This window comes from Callithrix jacchus, chromosome 1, assembly GCF_049354715.1.
Source record: "Callithrix jacchus isolate 240 chromosome 1, calJac240_pri, whole genome shotgun sequence".
NCBI lineage: Eukaryota > Metazoa > Chordata > Mammalia > Primates > Cebidae > Callithrix > Callithrix jacchus.
In genome coordinates, this window is record NC_133502.1 from 66,342,177 (window position 1) to 66,359,023 (window position 16,847).

Consider the following 16,847-nt stretch of genomic DNA (forward strand, 5'->3'; position numbering starts at 1 on the left):
TTTCAAACTTTTGTCTGCGCATATGTTAACATTTTGGGAGACTTGTAAAGGAAGACTTTAACACTTGCTTCCTTCTTCCCCTCTCTCTTCCTTGCCCTAAACTTACTGTACAGGAAGCAGCAGTTCTACGGGTACATACAAAAGCAGATGTGGAGAGTATTATGGAAAAGATTCCATTCTTGAGGATTTCATGGGCTTACAGAGGTTGATAGACAACAGTGATCATTTGTTTTTGGAAACAATGTTTCCTTAGATGCTGATAAAGATACAGATCAAGTTGATGTTTTAAAATATCTGACTGGCCACCTCCCGACTTATTTTGATCATGCTATAGCATTAGGTCAGATGTGCATAATCCTTGTCTTCCAGAAGCCTTCCCTGGGTACCCTGGGAATCAGGAGGAAGCATTCTGCATTCTCAGTCTTTGTCTATGTTGCTAAAGTGGCCCTGGGTGGCTTCCCAACTCCACAGAAACCTCTCAAAGTCACACTTAGAATCCTAGAGTCTTATACTCCTTTGGAGAGGTCCAGCTTATACACAAAGAAACTAAGGCACATGGGTCAGATTACCTCCCCAAGGCCACACAGGTTTTTTTGAGATAGGATCTCACCTGTTGTCCAGGCTGGAGAGCAGTGGTGCAATCACAGCTCACTGCAGCCTGGATCTTGGGCTCAAGGGATCCTCCCACCACAGCCTCCTGAGTTGTTGAGATATATGCCACCATTACCTGGCTAATTTTTAAAATTTTTGTGGAGTGGGGGGTCTCACTATATTGTATAAGCTGGTCTCAAACTCCTTGGCTCAAGTGATCCACCCACCTTGGCCTTCCAAATTTTGTGGATTTTTCACTGCTCTGAAAAAATCAGCGTAAACACGTTTCTGATTCTGTGGGTCTATTCATTATACTTGGGCAGCCACTGAACTTTATTCTTTGCTTTTTTGTCTGTGAATGGTCCTGTTTGTATTTTTCACTGGTGGGACCAAGTTACTTACAATGCAGTGGTTTTTCTAGAGAGAAAGGTAACAGAACAAAGGAGACTCCCAGGGGTCCCTGCCTTCACGTTTCAGCAACACAACAGCACATTGCTTCATGTTCCCCACTAGGATGTGTTTGCTGATGATGCATTTTAATAATAGTAAATCAGAAATTCTGCCTTTGCCTCTCATTTCTGTTACATGGTATTGTACTGAGAGTGGAGGTGTACAGATCTTTGGCATTTTGTGGTTACCATTTGGGTATCGGACTGATTTCAGTCCCTGGGGGTAGGATCTAATTTGTAAAAACTGGAAGCAGGAAACAGATTTCATGGGTTTGCCCCTAAGTGCCCCTGGTTTGAACAGTCTTTCCATGAATTCAGTCCCTGTCCTGAGATCTGACCACCAATATCCATGCCCCGTGTAACACTGACATCTGGTGGCCCTGGGGTAGTAGGACAGCAGTTGGGCAGCTAAGCTCTGGATTTGATGAGATGATCTTATTCTGTATAATAAAGCAGGGGGCTGTCATTGCAAAGAAGCCACCGCTCTTTTTCCAGGACTCCCTGGGACCTCACTCCCCTCTGCTCACCCCACACCCACTTCTGGATCCAGAAGCCTCCACGTAGCTCCTGCATCCTCTGAGCACCCTCCCTCACCTCCCCCCCCCACTACTCCCCATCCCCACTAGCAGCAGGCAGGCTCTTGATGGCAGCCTGGGTGGGAGGAAGGGAACTGATCCCTTGGGGCTGTGTCAGCTGCCATGTTGGCCCGGATTCTGGTGCTGGATGGCCAATGATTTATTGCCTCCCAGGGCAGCAGGTGGCTGGGGGTATTTTTAGTGTCTAGAGCATTTAGGGGAAGGGTTGGGAGGGGATGGGGGCAGCCGTGAGGTCTGAGAGTTCACTCTTCCAAAGTTTCACTTCAGAGCCTTCAGACAGCGGGTCTCGATCCTTACCTCCTTCAGGCCTTTCGGCTCTGGTTACAGGGGTACCCACTTTCAAAATCACACTTCCGTCTTCTTGTGTCTGTGTGCCTTTTTCCTTTTTCTAGTCAGCTTGTAAACACGCCAGAGACAGTGATCCCTTTGGGATGCCACTGGGTATCTAGAAAAAGGAGTGGCTGTGATTGGTGCCCCACATGCGTATTCACTCCACTCCAGAGCACTTCTGTGCATTGCATCATCTGATCCTCACTATAATCTCATGAACCCCATGGACAGGGATTATCGAAGAACCTGGCAACAACAAAAGGTGAGAGGCCTGCCCAGTGCTGTGGGGGACAGTGGCAGCCAGGCCATCTGCAAAGGGCCGGGGGGGAGCCCAGAGCCCAGGCTGTGCCCATAGGCAGTGCTGAGTTACAGCTGGCCCTTGCCAGGGGAAGGCTTGACAAGATGTGTAACTGCCCTCATCCTCAGCCTCTGCACCCCAAAACCTGCGACTCCTAGCACTTATCAGATAACATGAGGACGAGCACATAGTAAACACTCAATAAACTGTTCTTGTCTATTCCAGTTCACATTTAGTGGCTTTGCATCTGTCCATGGTACAGGTCCTGAATACAGGACAGTCTCAGAACTGTAAAACATGCAGGTCCTCAGGGCTAGAACAGAACAACTGGTAAAATCCTATGGCTCCTGAGCAGGGCACATCACAGAGAATAAAGTGAAAAATGTAAAAGTCGTGCACCCAGAAGTTTTGTCAGTCATACAGCCTGAGATTGGATTTGTGTTCTTTCACTCTGGAATGCATTGGTGGTGCCCAGCCCCCTGGCTTCCTTTCTAAGGACACGTTCTGCCTGTGCTTCCGAGAAGAGGGGTTCTCATCCATCAGCCCCTAGTTGGAATGGTGTTGGCACCAGGGAACCCCCACTAAAGACCTGGAGAAATAGGGTAAATGGATGACTGAGCCCCCTGCAGTGAGTGATTGGGACAGGCTGTGACTGTTAAGTTGTCAGCTCCTGCATTTCCCCAAAACCAGCCAGGCCGGAACCCCTGGAGTTCACTTTCCCACAGCAGCTGCCCTTACCATTTCCAGAGCCTGATCAAGGAATGCAGCTGAGATCCTCAGGGTGCCGGAGAAGGGCTGATGGAGAAAGGCTGCTGTAGGTTTGACCTTGCCTTTGCATGGGGCTGTCAGCACACTACAGGTCTGGGGGCCACTGAGTCCCACTCCCCTTTTGGGAGCCTCCATACCTTATAACTGGGCTTGTGCCTACATTTCTGTCTTGTTAACATTTAGGTTTTTCATGAGAGCAGAGCCTGCCTCAAACCCCAATTCATGTGCCTGGTGGCCCCGAAACCCTAATTAGACTTAGCCAGTGGAAAGGGCTTGGCAGTGGTGGTGAAGATGTGAGGATACAAGGAAGCAGGTGTTTTTCCTGTTAGTGCCAGCCCTGACTGATGCCAACCCCGACTCTCGAAAGGGTTGTCCGTAGTTCTGTACTCCAGTGTTCTGTGTAGAAAGGGTTCCAGGGTCATGATCAAACACTTTGTCACCATCTCCCCCACATGCCATGCTCTAGAGACTGGAGATTCCCATGATCATATTGAGGGTTCTAAGATGTTCTGCAGTGGAGAAACTTTAGTGTCATTGAATCCAGCATTTCTCAAGTACGTTGGACCATGGAACCCTCTTCTCAGGTCAGTTCTTTACATCCTTTAGAAGTAGTGTTTCACAGAATCTACCTTCAAAAACAGGCCCAAACCAGGACACAGCCACCTCGTGACAGCTATCAGCTGCTTTGACTTGTGTCTGCCCTCCACCCCAGATGGCATCTCCCTGGACACTGAACCCTGCTGAAATAGAACCTGAGCTCATCTCATCATGAGCCAGCACAGCCTGGCCCATCTTCCTAGCCCTAATCCCATTCATCTTTGGCTTCCTTCCATTACCCACCAGTTTGCCTAGGACAGCAGAAGAGAGTATTCCCCTGTGTGTTCACATCTGCTACACCAGCTTCACTATTCCCACCCAGATAGTGATACCTAAAAGATGCAGCTTGCCTTGGGGCTGGGAGCCCATTGGACAGAGATTTCCTTGCTGCTGCTTTTTTTTTTTTTTCATACTTTAGGTTCTGGGTACATGTGCAGATCATGCAGGATTGTTGCATAGATACACACATGGCAATGTGGTTTGCTGCCTCCTTGCTTCTTATCTTAGAAAACAAAAATTTAATTCTTATCCTCCATACTCCACTCACACATGTTTCCCTTCTTCCCTCTTCCCAATATGAATATTTAATATTTACATTATCATGACCATGGAAAAATTATCCACAAGTGAGTCATTTAGGATACTATGATTACATTTCTTTTTGGGGCAACTTTTTGTTTTCCTAAGAGCTGATAATGGCTTTTTTTTCCCTGTTTGTTCGCTTAGTTTTCTACATACTTATCAATAATTCCATCCCATACTCTGTCAAAACTGAAAATGTCCCTGATATAATCAATAGATAAGTCAACTGTTGGTGGCGGCTGGTTGGTTGGCAACGTCCTTCCTCTAGGAACAACGAGTCCCCTTGCTCCCATCTGTACTAGTTGCTCTGGAAGCCTCTGCATAGCTGTGGTTCTGGAAATTCCTTTACCTTCCTCTAGCATTGAATTCCACATTCTGTAGATGCCATGTCTGCATCTTGGTTCGTTCTTTTAAGGGAGCAGAACTACAGTCACTTCCTAATAGAAAGTGCATAAGCTCTTGAATGTCCAAGATATGCCATTACGCTATGTTCACAATTGATTTATAGTTTAGGTATAAAATTCTAGGTTGGAAATAATTCTTCCTCTGAATTTTGTTTTACTTTCTATTTTTAAATAATTTTAACTTACAGAAAAGCTGCAAAGACACTCCAGAGTTCTGTATAATGTCTATACAGCTCACATAGCCATAGTGCAATGATCAAAACTAGGAAATTCCCTTTGGTACACTACTACTTACTAAACTACAGACTTCAGATATAACCAGTGTTCCCAATAATGTCCTTTCATTTTTCCACGATCCGCTTTGGGATTCCACTTTGCTTTGGTTGCTAAGTCTTCTCACTCTCTTCCAATCTGAGGCAGTCTTTGTCTTTCATGACTTTGATAGTTTTGAAAAAGACTGATCAATTATTTTTTTAGAATGCCCCTCAGTTTGGATTTGTCTGATGTTTTTTCATGATTAGACAGTTAGGGATTTGGGGCAAGAATACCATGGAGGTGATGTGCCCTTCTCAGTACATCAGGCTTATTACCAGTGATGCTAACCTTGATCATGTGATGAAAGTGGTTTCTGCTAGTTTCTCCATCATAAAGATTTTTTCTTTTGAAGACAATAAATATATTAGTGGACATACTTTGAGACTATGTAACTATCCTGTTAATCCTCCACCGTTTACCAACTAATTATAGCATTCATTGATGAATCTTGCCTGCAACAATTATTACTATAATATTCTAATAGTAATTTTTTTCCTCATTTCTTTTACACTTATTAATTGGAATTCCCTTATAGGAAAGAGCTATTTCTTTTCCATTTATGTAGTCACTCAATTATTTATTTTTATTAGCACTGACTCATAGTTATTTTATCCTATGGGTCCCTGGACAATTTTGTTGTTCAAATTCGCCTCAGAAATTAGAAGACTTTGCTCCATTATCCTTTATTTATTTATTCATTTATTTATTTATTGTTTTAGAGATAGGGTCTCACTCTGTCACCCAGTTTGGAGTACAGTGGTACCATCAGAGCTCACTACAGCCTCGAACTCCTGAGCTCAAGCCTTCCTCCTGCCTCAGCCTCCCAAATAGCTGGTACTACATAGGTGCATGCCACCAGGCCTGGCTAATTATTTTCTTTTTTGTAGAGACAAGGTCTTGCTTTGTTACCCAAGCTGGTCTCAAACTCCTGGCCCCAAGCCTTCCTCCTGCCTCAGCCTCCCAAATAGCTGGTACTACATAGGTGCATGCCACCAGGCCTGGCTAATTATTTTCTTTTTTGTAGAGACAAGGTCTTGCTTTGTTACCCAAGCTGGTCTCAAACTCCTGGCCCCAAGCCTTCCTCCTGCCTCAGCCTCCCAGAGTGCTGTGATTGCAGGTGTGAGCCACAGCACCTGGCTCCATTATCCCTTAGAATTTAGTTTTGTTATTAAAAAGTTTAATGCCATTCTGACTTTTGTATGTGACCTGTTTTCCTCTTTGATGATGTTCAGAAAGTTCATAATATTGTGCTTTCTTGTGTTTTTTTAAAAGGTATTTTTAAATTATCTATAATTTTATATTTAAATATACTGTATATTCAAGGTATACAGCATAATATTTTGATATACTTATCTTAATGTACATAGAGAAGTGATTCCTAGAGTCAGAGTTTCTTTCTTTCCTTCTTCTCTCTCTCTCTCTCTCTCTCTCTCTCTCTGAAACAGAGTCTCCCTCTGTTACCCAGGTTGGAGTGCAATGATAAGAACATGGCTGGCTCACTGCAGCCTTTGCCACATGGGCTCAAGTGATCCTCCCACCTCAGCCTCCTGCGCTTCTGGGACTACAAGCATAAGCCACCATGCCCAGCTAATTTTGTTTTTTTATTTTATGTAGAGATGGGGGTTACACTGTGTTGCCCAGGCTAGTCTCGAACTCCTAGGCGCAAGTGGTCCTCCCACCTCAACTTCCCAAAGTGCTGGAATTACGGGTATGAGCCATGGCGCTTGGCCCGTTCTTGCTTCCTCTGATAATCCACTCCCTCTATTGTTTCTCTTTTGTCTTTCCGGAACCCCCATTATTCTGATGCTAAACTTTTGGACTAATTGTTTAGTTTTCCTGTGTTTTCAGTTCCTATTTTTCATTTTTTGTCCTTTTGTTCTACTTTATTTATTTATTTCTTTTTTTGAGATGGGGTCTCACTCTATTGCCCAGGCTGGACTGCAGTGGTGTGATCTTGGCTCACCGCAACCTCCGCCTCCCAGGTTCAAGCAATTCTCCTGCCTCAGCCTTCCAAGTAGCTAAGATTACAGGCATGTGCCACTTCGCCCAGCTAACTGTGTATTTTTAGTAGAGGCGGGGTTTTCCATGTTTGTCAGGCTGGTCTTGAACTCCTGACCTCAGGTGATCCTCCCACTTTGGCCTCCCAAAGTGCTGGGATTACAGGCGTGAGCCACTGTGCCTGGCCTTGTTCTACTTTATAAGAAATGTTTGTTTTTACTTTATCTTCCAGTTTTGCAGTGGATTTTTCAGTGTGGAGCCTAAGAGCTCTATTTTGTTTTCTAAATATTTTTTTGGCCAGGTGCAGTGGCTCACATCTGTAATTCCAGCACTTTGGAGGCAGAGGTGGAAGAAACACTTGAGGCCAGGAATTCAAGACCAGCCTGGGCAACGGGGTGAGACCCATCTCTAAAAAAAAAAAAATTGTTTTTCAGTTAGCTCGGTGTGGTGGTGCATACCTGTGGTCCTAGCTACTTGGGAGGCTGAGGCAGGAGGATTGCTTAAGCCAGGCATTTGAGGCTGCAGTGAGCCATGATCTCGCCACTGCACTCCAGCCTGGGTGACAGAGCAAGACCTTGTCTCAAAACAAACAAATAAATATTTTTTTCATAGCAATCTTGTCAATTATGAATGTAATACATTTTCTCACTTTTAAGGCTACTTATTCTTTAGGGGAAGTTTTCTTATGCTTCCTGCAATGGCCTCTCTTTCTTCTGAGTCAGCTTTTTCCTGTTTGTTTCTGTCTCCCTCTTTCATAGTGAAAGCTTTTTCTCAGTTTCCTGTCATCCTTTAATTGTCCGTATCTGAGGAAGGCATTTAGCAGGATATTCACACGTGCCCAGGTGTTACCCAAGGTCGCTGGTGAAGGGAAATGTGTGCCTTTACAGTGGAAAGATCCAGCAGTCACTGCCTCCACCAAGTGATCAAGCCTCGCTTCACCGCTAGTGACCCGTGCAGACGCTGTCTCCAGATCCAATGCAACATGAAGGACAGAACTTCAGCTCTGTGTCTTGCCAAAGTGTTTGATCAAAATTTAGCCTTCAGTGCTCACTTCCAGTTTATGGGATTTACAAGAGATAGAGGGACAAGTTCAATTACAGTACACAGGAACAATCAGAAAAATCAGATGTGAGATGCTCCTTCCACTAAATGGCCTGGCCTACTCAAAAAGTCAACATTGTGGGGAAAACAAGAGACGGGGAATATTCTAGTAAGGAGAAGAAAGAGACATAGAGCCAATTGCAATGTGTGCACATGGAAAAGACATTCTAGGGACAATGTGGGAGGCTAGAATATGGATTCAATATGAGACAACATTAGAAAATTGTGTTAAATTGTGCATCATGGATTTATAGTTATGTGTGATGATAATGTCCTTATTCTGTGAAGATAGATACTGAAATATGTACAGGTGAAATATTATAGCTGCAGCTCATTTTCAGATGGTTCAGAGAAACAATATACACAGCTGCCCATGGCGGCTCATGCCTATAATCCCAGCACTTTGGGAGGCCAAAGTGGGTGGATCACCTGAGGTTGGGAGTTCGAGACTAGCCTGGCCAGCATGGTGAAACCCTGTCTCTACTAAAAACACAAAAATTAGCTGGGCGTGGTAGCACATGCCTGTAATCCCAGCTACTTGGGAGGCTAAGGCAGGAGAATCACTTGAACCTGGGAGGGGGAGGTTGCAGTGACTCGAGATTGTGCCACTGCACTCCAGCCTGGGCAACAGAGTGAGAGTATGTCTCAAAAAAAAGAATAAAGAAAACAAAGAAAATAATATATTGTATATACAACACACATATCTAAAGATAAATAGGGTAAGGTGCTAACAACTGCAGAACAGAGGCAGTGAGTACACCGTACTCTTTGTGTAGTTTTTCTGTATGTTTACATTTTTCCATAATAAAAATGTAGGAAAAAAGGGGAAGGTAACAGAAAGCTGATAGAAGGTTGTGTGAGCCCCTGTGTGTGGCCAGGCCTCCTAAGCCAGTGAGGCAGCAATTCCGCGGGGACCTCAGTCACTGGTGCAGGCAGTCTTCTCCCCAGCCAATCAGCACTCCTGGAGAGGAGCTTCCTGCCCCTGCCTGGGGTGTGTGGGCCTCACTGCCAACACATGGGAGCCGAATGCAGACTTTCACTGAATTCTCTTGTTTTCTTTCTTTTTTTTTAGACAGTATCTGGCTCTGTCGCCCAGGCTGGTGCGCACTGGCATCATCTCGGCTCACTGCAGCCTCAACCTCCCACCTCAGCCCCAGCACTGAGTAGCTGGGACCACAGGTGCCTGCCACGATGCCCGGCTAATTTTGTTTATTTTTTGTAGAGATGGGGGTCTCACTATTCTGCCATGCTGGTCACAAACTCTTGGACTCAAGTGATCCTCCCGCCTCGGCCTTCCAAAGTGCTGAGATTATAGGCGCCTGGCCTAAATTCTCTTGTTTTCATAGCTGTCTCACCCCATCCTCAACTGTGGGAAGCCTCCTAAAGAAACCCACAGCCTTCTGCCGGGAGCAGAGGGCAGCTGCCTGCCTGAGTAAAATGGGGTTTGGTTCCTGCGGTCTTGCTCATGACTGTGAGACGGTGTCAAGTGTGGTCTCTGGGGCCGAATCTGAGAGGTTCAGATTCTGCAGTGTAACCTGAGGCAAATTAAATCTTTCTATGCCTAGTGTCCAAAATTAGGGTATAAATCCTGCTAGCACTTTTGGGGGATCATGCAAGTTAATATACCGTCCGCCCTTAGACCAGCGCCTGGCACAGAGTAAATCCTTCAGGCCACATACACACACACGCCCACACACCAGCCCCCAGCAGATATAAGTTTCTGATTTCTCTGGTCTGTGAGTCACTTCCCATTTTCTATAATTGTATTGCTATCTCAAGTCTACTACTCTTCTGCTTTCTTTGCCTGTGTGGGTTTTGGCTTTTTAAAAATTTTTTTTTAATCCCTTTACTGTCTCTCTGGTGAGACATACATATACATACAATTATACATACTGTTAAACATACATATATATTCACAACATTAAGCCACAAGTCTCAATGGCTGTTTTTCTTCCTTCCTTCCTTCCTTCTTTTTCTTCTTTCTCTCTCCTTCCTTTCTTTCGTTTTTTATTTTTATTTTTGATGGAGTCTCACTGTGTCGCCCAGGCTGGAGTAGAGTGGCGCGATCTTGGCTCACTGCAACCTCCACCTCCTGGGTTCAGGCAATTCTCCTGCCTCAGCCTCCCAAGTAGCTGGGATTACAGGCGTCAGCCACCACACCCAGCTATTTTTTTTTTTTTTGTATTTTTTAGTAGAGATGGGGTTTCGCCATATTGACTAGGCTGGTCTCGAAGTCCTGACCTCAGGTGTTCCACCCGCCTCAGCCTCCCAAAGTGCTGGAATTACAGGTGTTAGGCACCTCATCCCTCCCCTTTGCTCTCTTCTCTCTCTCTCTCTCTCATTCTTTCTTCTTTTTTTTTCTTTTGGTTTGAGAAGGAGTCTTGCTCTGTCACCTAGGCTAGAGTGCAGTGGCACAATCTCGGCTCACTGTAACCTCCACCTCCAGGGTTCAAGCGATTCTCTCGCCTCTCCCAAGTAACTGGTATTACAGGTGCCTGCCACTGTGCCCCACTAAATTATTTTTATTTTTAGTAGAGATGGAGTTTCACCATCTTGGTCAGGCTGGTCTCGAACTCCTGACCTCATAATTCACCCGTCTGGGCCTCCCAAAGTGCTGGGATTACAGACGTGAGCTACCATACCTGGCCTCTTTCTTTCTTCTGGCTCTCTCTTTCCTTCCTTCTTCTCTCCCTCCCTCTCTTTCTATTTCTCTCCCTCCCTCCTTCCTTCCTTCCCTCTTTCCTTTTCATTTCTTTTTTCTCCTTCCTAAAATCTCCTTTAGGCAGTGTATTACTGAACTTACAGGGCACTGTAGACAAAGCCTGGGGAGTGAATGTCCATATGGCTGGGGAGTCCAGTCTGGAACTGCCCTTGAACTTACAGCCTAGCTTTCACTAAGGGAGAGCTATTAGTAATTAAGTCCCACTGACGCCTGTTAAAATGTAAATGAAGCATAGAGTTCTTAGGGCCTAGGCTTTTCTTGAAGTTCCCTTCCACCATCCCTGGACCCCTCTAGAACCAGGAGGGGTTGTTTTGGGAGAAAGAGGGTCCCTTGGCTGATGGAAAGTGTGGGGGTGGGGGCTGGTGGAAGTGCAGGGCCCAAGACTGTTCTTAAGCATTCTGGAGCCTGCTGGACATTTGGCTCCTAGCCTCCTCTCTACTACAGTGACCATTTCCATCCCAGGACTTCTCCTCTCCCTCTCCTTAGACCAAAGCTCTTGTAGCCTGAGAATGGGAAAGCCCAGCATGAGCCTCTCCATGCCCTTCCAATGTACCCTCCTCTAGCAAAGACTGAAGACAAGGATTTCAGAAGACTGGAAATCGAATCCCACACTCAGCTCCTCTCTGAATACAACGACTGCTTCATTCCTTGGACTTCAGTTTTGGTTTTGTTTTTTTTTCTTTCTTTTTTTTTTTTTTTGAGACGGAGTTTCGCTCTTGTTGCCCAGACTGGAGTGCAATGGCATGATCTCGGCTCACGGCAACCTTTGCCTCCTGGGTTCAGGCAATTCTCCTGCCTCAGCCTCTGGAGTACCTGGAATTATAGGCATGCACCACCATGCCCAGCTAATTTTTTGTATTTTTAGTACAGATGGGGTTTCACCATGTTGGTCAGGCTGGTCTCGAACTCCTGACCTCATGATCCACCTGCCTTGGCCTCCCAAAGTGCTGAGATTATAGGCGTGAGCCACTATGCCCGGCCTGGACTTCAGTTTTTCAAAGAAAACATCCCTAGAAGAAGAACAGCAGGGATAGTAATTTACCTTTTAGTGAGAATGAATTCTCCAGCCCTTTCTGGGAGAGCATTTAGTAAGGCAGCAAAGCTGGAAGCTGAGAAGAGCCTGAAAGAATGATGGGCTGACGCTGCCAAAAAGAGAAAGGGCGGAATCTTCACAGCTTTGCCTGAGGCCATTATGAAGTTGGATCAAATAGGTGTCATCATCCACACAGGCAGGACCTCCTGGGTACGGGCTGTCACCTTTTCCAGACACTTGGAAGGGTGGCCTCCAGCTGTGGAGCCACAGAACTAAATACTATAACTGGCCCACAAGCACCCTCCTTTAGGCTAGGGAAGGAATAATAATCTGTCTTCTCCTTCCTCTGACCCTTGGAGTTCTGCCAAGTCTCTCCATTAGAGATGTAAATTAATTAGAGATGTAAATGTAAATTACCTCCTAGTGTGTAAAGCAGGAGAATGGATCTGGGGTGGGGTGGGGAATGGCAAATGGGAAAGAAGCAGCAGAAACTCTTTATGGCCGTTCAGAGAACGCTAATGTCCAAGGCACAGCCAGCCAGAGGTAGCTTCAGCCTTTCATTGGAAAAGCCACGTTTTCCTCAGTTGTATCCTGCACTTCGAGTGAGGCTTCTTCAAATGCAGAACAGCATCATGACCCAAGCAGAGAAAGTACCTGTGATGGCAGAATTCCATGGGCCTAAGCCTAGCGTGGAGGGAATCCATTCTTTTAAACCAGGGATTTAAATTCTTCAAACTCTTCAAGCAAGTCATTTGCAAATGTACCCCTTCTACCGTTTTAAAGTTAGGATCATGTTCCTCGTAGGATAACTGGATGAGCCCTGGGAACCAAGAATCCTGTGCAGTGGGGGCAGAAGCCTGACGGTTGTTTTGTTCCCCCACAGCTGTAGGTTACAAGGTTCTTACACAAGCTTTGGGGTAGCCCCACCCCAGGCCCTTCCTTCCCCTCAGTCAGTGATGACTCAAGAGGTTTTGGAAAGGAGCTCAGGGGACACTCAAGCAGCAGGCTCAGCTTAGGGCACTTCTCAAGGAGAATTTAAAAATACTTATCATCTATAGCTACGTAGCCAAGTTTCCTTGGGGGTGGATGTCTCAGAGGAGTGGAAATTAAGACAATGAAGTAAAAATAAAAGGCTTTTTTCCTTTCTAAAATTGTTTTGTAGCCAGGCATGGTGGCTCACCCCTGTAATCCCAGCACTTTGGGAGGCCAAGGCAGGAGGTTCACTTGAGTCCAGGAGTTCAAAACCAACCTGGAAGATTTCGTCTCTAATAAAAATTTTTAAAAATAGCCAGGTATGGGGAGCATGCCTACAGTCCTAGCCAGTCAGGAGGCTGAGGTGGGAGGATCACCGGTGCCCAGAAAGTTGAGGCGTTAGTGAGCCATGATTGTGCCACTGTACTCCACCCTGGGTGACAGAGTGAGAACCCATCTCTAAAATTAAATAAATTTTAAAAATTGTTTTGTTTTTCCTGAGCTGCTACTATTGTAAGCCACGTGGGAAGGAAACTCTGGGTCACCCTTCACACACTGTGAAATACTTAGTGACTTCAGGAGCAGTCACAGGTGTTCATACTCTTACCCATGGGGAAGGCCACAAGTCGTGCTGAGCTAGGTTCATCATTCCTAACTAAGCGCCCTCCAAAAACCTCCTTCAGTTTTCCCTCGCTCATTAGGATGCCTTCAGGCTGAGCACCCTTCCTTCACCTGTGCCATCTGACAGATCCTGGGTGCAGCTGAAAGCTCACAGAGTCAGGACAATGGGCCTGTGGAGAAAATATTATTCAAAATAAACCTCAGGCTGGGCGCGGTGGCTCACATCTGCAATCCCAGCACTTTGGGAGGCTGAGGCAAGTGGATCATGAGGTCAGGAGTTCAAGACCAGCCTGACCAATGTGGTGAAACCCTGTCTCTACTAAAAATACAAAAATTAGCTGGGTGTGGTGGCTCACGCCTGTAATCCCAGCTATTCAGAAGGCTGAGGCAGGAGAATAGCTTGAACTCAGGAGGTAGAGGTTGTGGAGGTTGCAGTGAGCCGAGATCATGCCATTGCACTCCAGCATGGGCAGCAGAGTGAGACTCCATCTCAAAAATAAATAAATTAATTAACAAACAAACAAAAAAAACCTCTGCCAATCCAGGAAATCTCTCCACAAAGGGAGGAGAGAAAGAAAATTGTTTTGTTAGTGAATAAGCATTAAACCAAAATGTAATGCACATCCCACACAATCCCCTAAAGGACTACAAAGACAGAAAGAGACCTTGCCCTTTTATAGAGTCGTGCAGAGGTGACTTGTTCCAGACAGGTTCTCAAGGTAGACAATAGCTACTCAGTCCTCAAGTAAGAGGACTCGGCAGGCCCATTTGTTGCACAGAGCTCACCACAGATTCACCTAGTAATTGAGGTCACCATCTGTGTTAGCTAATTGGTTTATCCAAAGGAAAAACAAACTTCTCATAGCTTTAGGACAGGAGGAAGTTTTGCAACTTAGAGCGAGGCACCTGCCAGATCAGGCTCCTCCTACCCTCCCGCTGAAACTCTGATGATTATGTTTCAAAGGGTTGGCTCCTTGGTCCTTGAAAAAGGTATTTCTGAGTCCTAAAGCTGCCAAGAGGCTTACTGAACTTTCAAATTTATTATTTATTATTATTTTAAAGACACAAGACCTCTGTTGCTGCCCAGACTGGAGTGCAGTGATGGAATAATGGCTCACTGTAACCTTGAACTCCTGGCCTCAAGCAGTCCTCCCACCACAGCCTCCAAAAGTGCTGGGGATAACAAGTGTGAGTCACCTCACCTGGCCCCTATTTAGTTTTTTAAAAGATTTACATACATCTCAAAGAAACAGAGGAACAAACTTAAAATTTGAAGTTTCCTGAAGTAAAAAGGGAGGGAGGTGAAGTCTCTTCCCTTATTTTCCACAAGGAGAATTAAAACTCTTAAAACTCTTATTTTTTTTTTATTGGTACACAATAGATGTACATATTTTTGAGGTACATGGAATAATTTGGTAACATTAATTGAATCAGGGCAACTGGAATATCCATCACCTTAAACACTGATCTTTTCTTTATGCTAGGAATATTCAAATTAATCTCCTCTAGTTTTTTGAAATGCATATTGGATTAATGTTAATTATAGTCACGCTACTGATCTATCAAACAGGCTTCTTCTTTCAATTTGTGTTGGCAGACCTGCCTGTTATCCCCACACTTTGGGGATCAGGGGAAGCCAAGAGTCTGACACCAGCCTGGACAATGTGCCAAAATCCTGTCTCTACAAAAAAATTAAAAATCAGCCAAGTGTGGTGGCTACTCCATGTAGTCCCAGCTACTCAGGAGGCTGAGGTGGGAGGATCGTTTGAGCCCAGGAGGTCAATGCTGCAGGGAGCCGAGACCATGCCACTGCACTCCAGCTGGAGTGACAAGAGAGACCCTGTCTCAAAAAAAAAAATTAAAAACTAAAAAAAAATTTTTTCTAATTGTATTTGCTCTTACAGGCCCAAGAGGCAGTAGCACAGGTCAGCATCTCCACCACCCCATCCAGTCTTGCCCGTGTTGACCCAGATGCTGGGACAAGAGGCACACCCTGAACTTATTGCTCCTGTTTGATTCTTGTCTGGTTCCAGGTCTCCACTTTCCACCCCTTTTCCTCCGTATACTAAAAGCAAGGTTGTTTTGGGTGTGACATGCTCTAGAAAGAGTGTATCTGGCTTCTTGTTTTTACCACAAGGGATGCCTGAGACATAGGTTTGTGCTACCATTTTGGCTCTCAAGCCAGAGAGCCTGTTGGTGTTCTCATTTTGGAATTTTATTTTGGACTGTTCAGAGGACCCAGGGACTCTGTGCTGTGATACCCAATCCCCTGGCTTTAATCAGTTATTCATTATTCACCCAGGCACTTAATGAGCAACTCTCAGTATCTAATTTTGTTTCAGGCTTTGCAGCGGGTCAGAAGGATGGAAGACTTGGCCCCTCCTCTCTAGGAGTGTACCCCATGCCTGGGGTACATATCATTGTGGAACAACCCCAGTTAGGGCACAAGGACGCTGGGGCCCGGACAGTCAGTCACGCCATGGGAGCTCAGGGGGAGGCTGGATGTAGGCTGGGGTGTGTGGGGAGAGCTTCCTGGTCAGGTGGGATCCAAGGATCCTTAAATCATGGACAGGAAAGCAGCTGCAGCCTAAGGAAGAGCAGGAGTGTTAGGAGGCTTCCCTAAAGTTCCCTAAAGTTCTGTGACCCTGTACAACTGCTGCCACTGCTAAGGTCACTACTGCAGCTACAAGCACTGCACCTGACATGGGAGCTTGATGGACCAGAGCACATGCAAAGAAAGAGGGCCTCGGAAATCCCCGAAAGATATGCAGGGCCTTGTACCTGTGGGATTCCCATGCTCACCCCAGGCAAACAGTAAGCCAGTAAGCAGATGGCTGGCAGAGCTGCCCCCAGACCCTGAGGCTCTCAAACCCACCCTTCGTGCAGAGAGAATTGTGTGGTTATCATCCTCGAACTCACTTGCTGAGTGATTCGATGCGGGTGATTTGATGTTCAGTCCTTCTTAGCAGGAGGCAGACCAGCAGAGAGTTACAGTTAACACTAACTGGGCATAGTTATTGAGCAGGAGAGTAGGATCTGGAGGCGGGGAAGGTAAGGCTGATTCGCACTGACTTCCTAGAACTGAGTCAAAAGGAAAAGCCCACCTCTCCACAACCAAATAACAAAAGGATCAGAGGCTACTCCCTTTGCAACTCCCAACTTCCTCTGCATTGCAGATGAAAACTGAAAGCACCTCTGATTGGCCCCCTCCTGCAACCAATCAGGCTGGCTGCAGGCCAAGTCTTTATTAGCAGAGGAGTATAACTTTGTAACTTCACTTCAGCCTCTGATTGGTCACTTCCTGCAATCAATCAGATATTTGCATACGGGTAACTTTGTATCTTCACTTCACCCTCTGATTAGTAACTCTTGCAATTAATACGTCTGATCACGGGCCACTACTTCATTTACATAGGGCATAAACCAAATAACCAATGGGAAACCTCTAGAGGGTATTTAAACCCCAGAAA

At 45.7% G+C, this 16,847-nt stretch overlaps 1 protein-coding gene across 8 annotated transcripts in view; it reads left to right on the plus strand.

Moving 5' to 3' along the window:
• The window catches only part of RCBTB1 (RCC1 and BTB domain containing protein 1), a 149,634-nt gene that overhangs the window by 36,703 nt on the left and 96,084 nt on the right, over positions 1-16,847 (plus strand). The gene's annotated exons all lie outside the window — the stretch shown is intronic.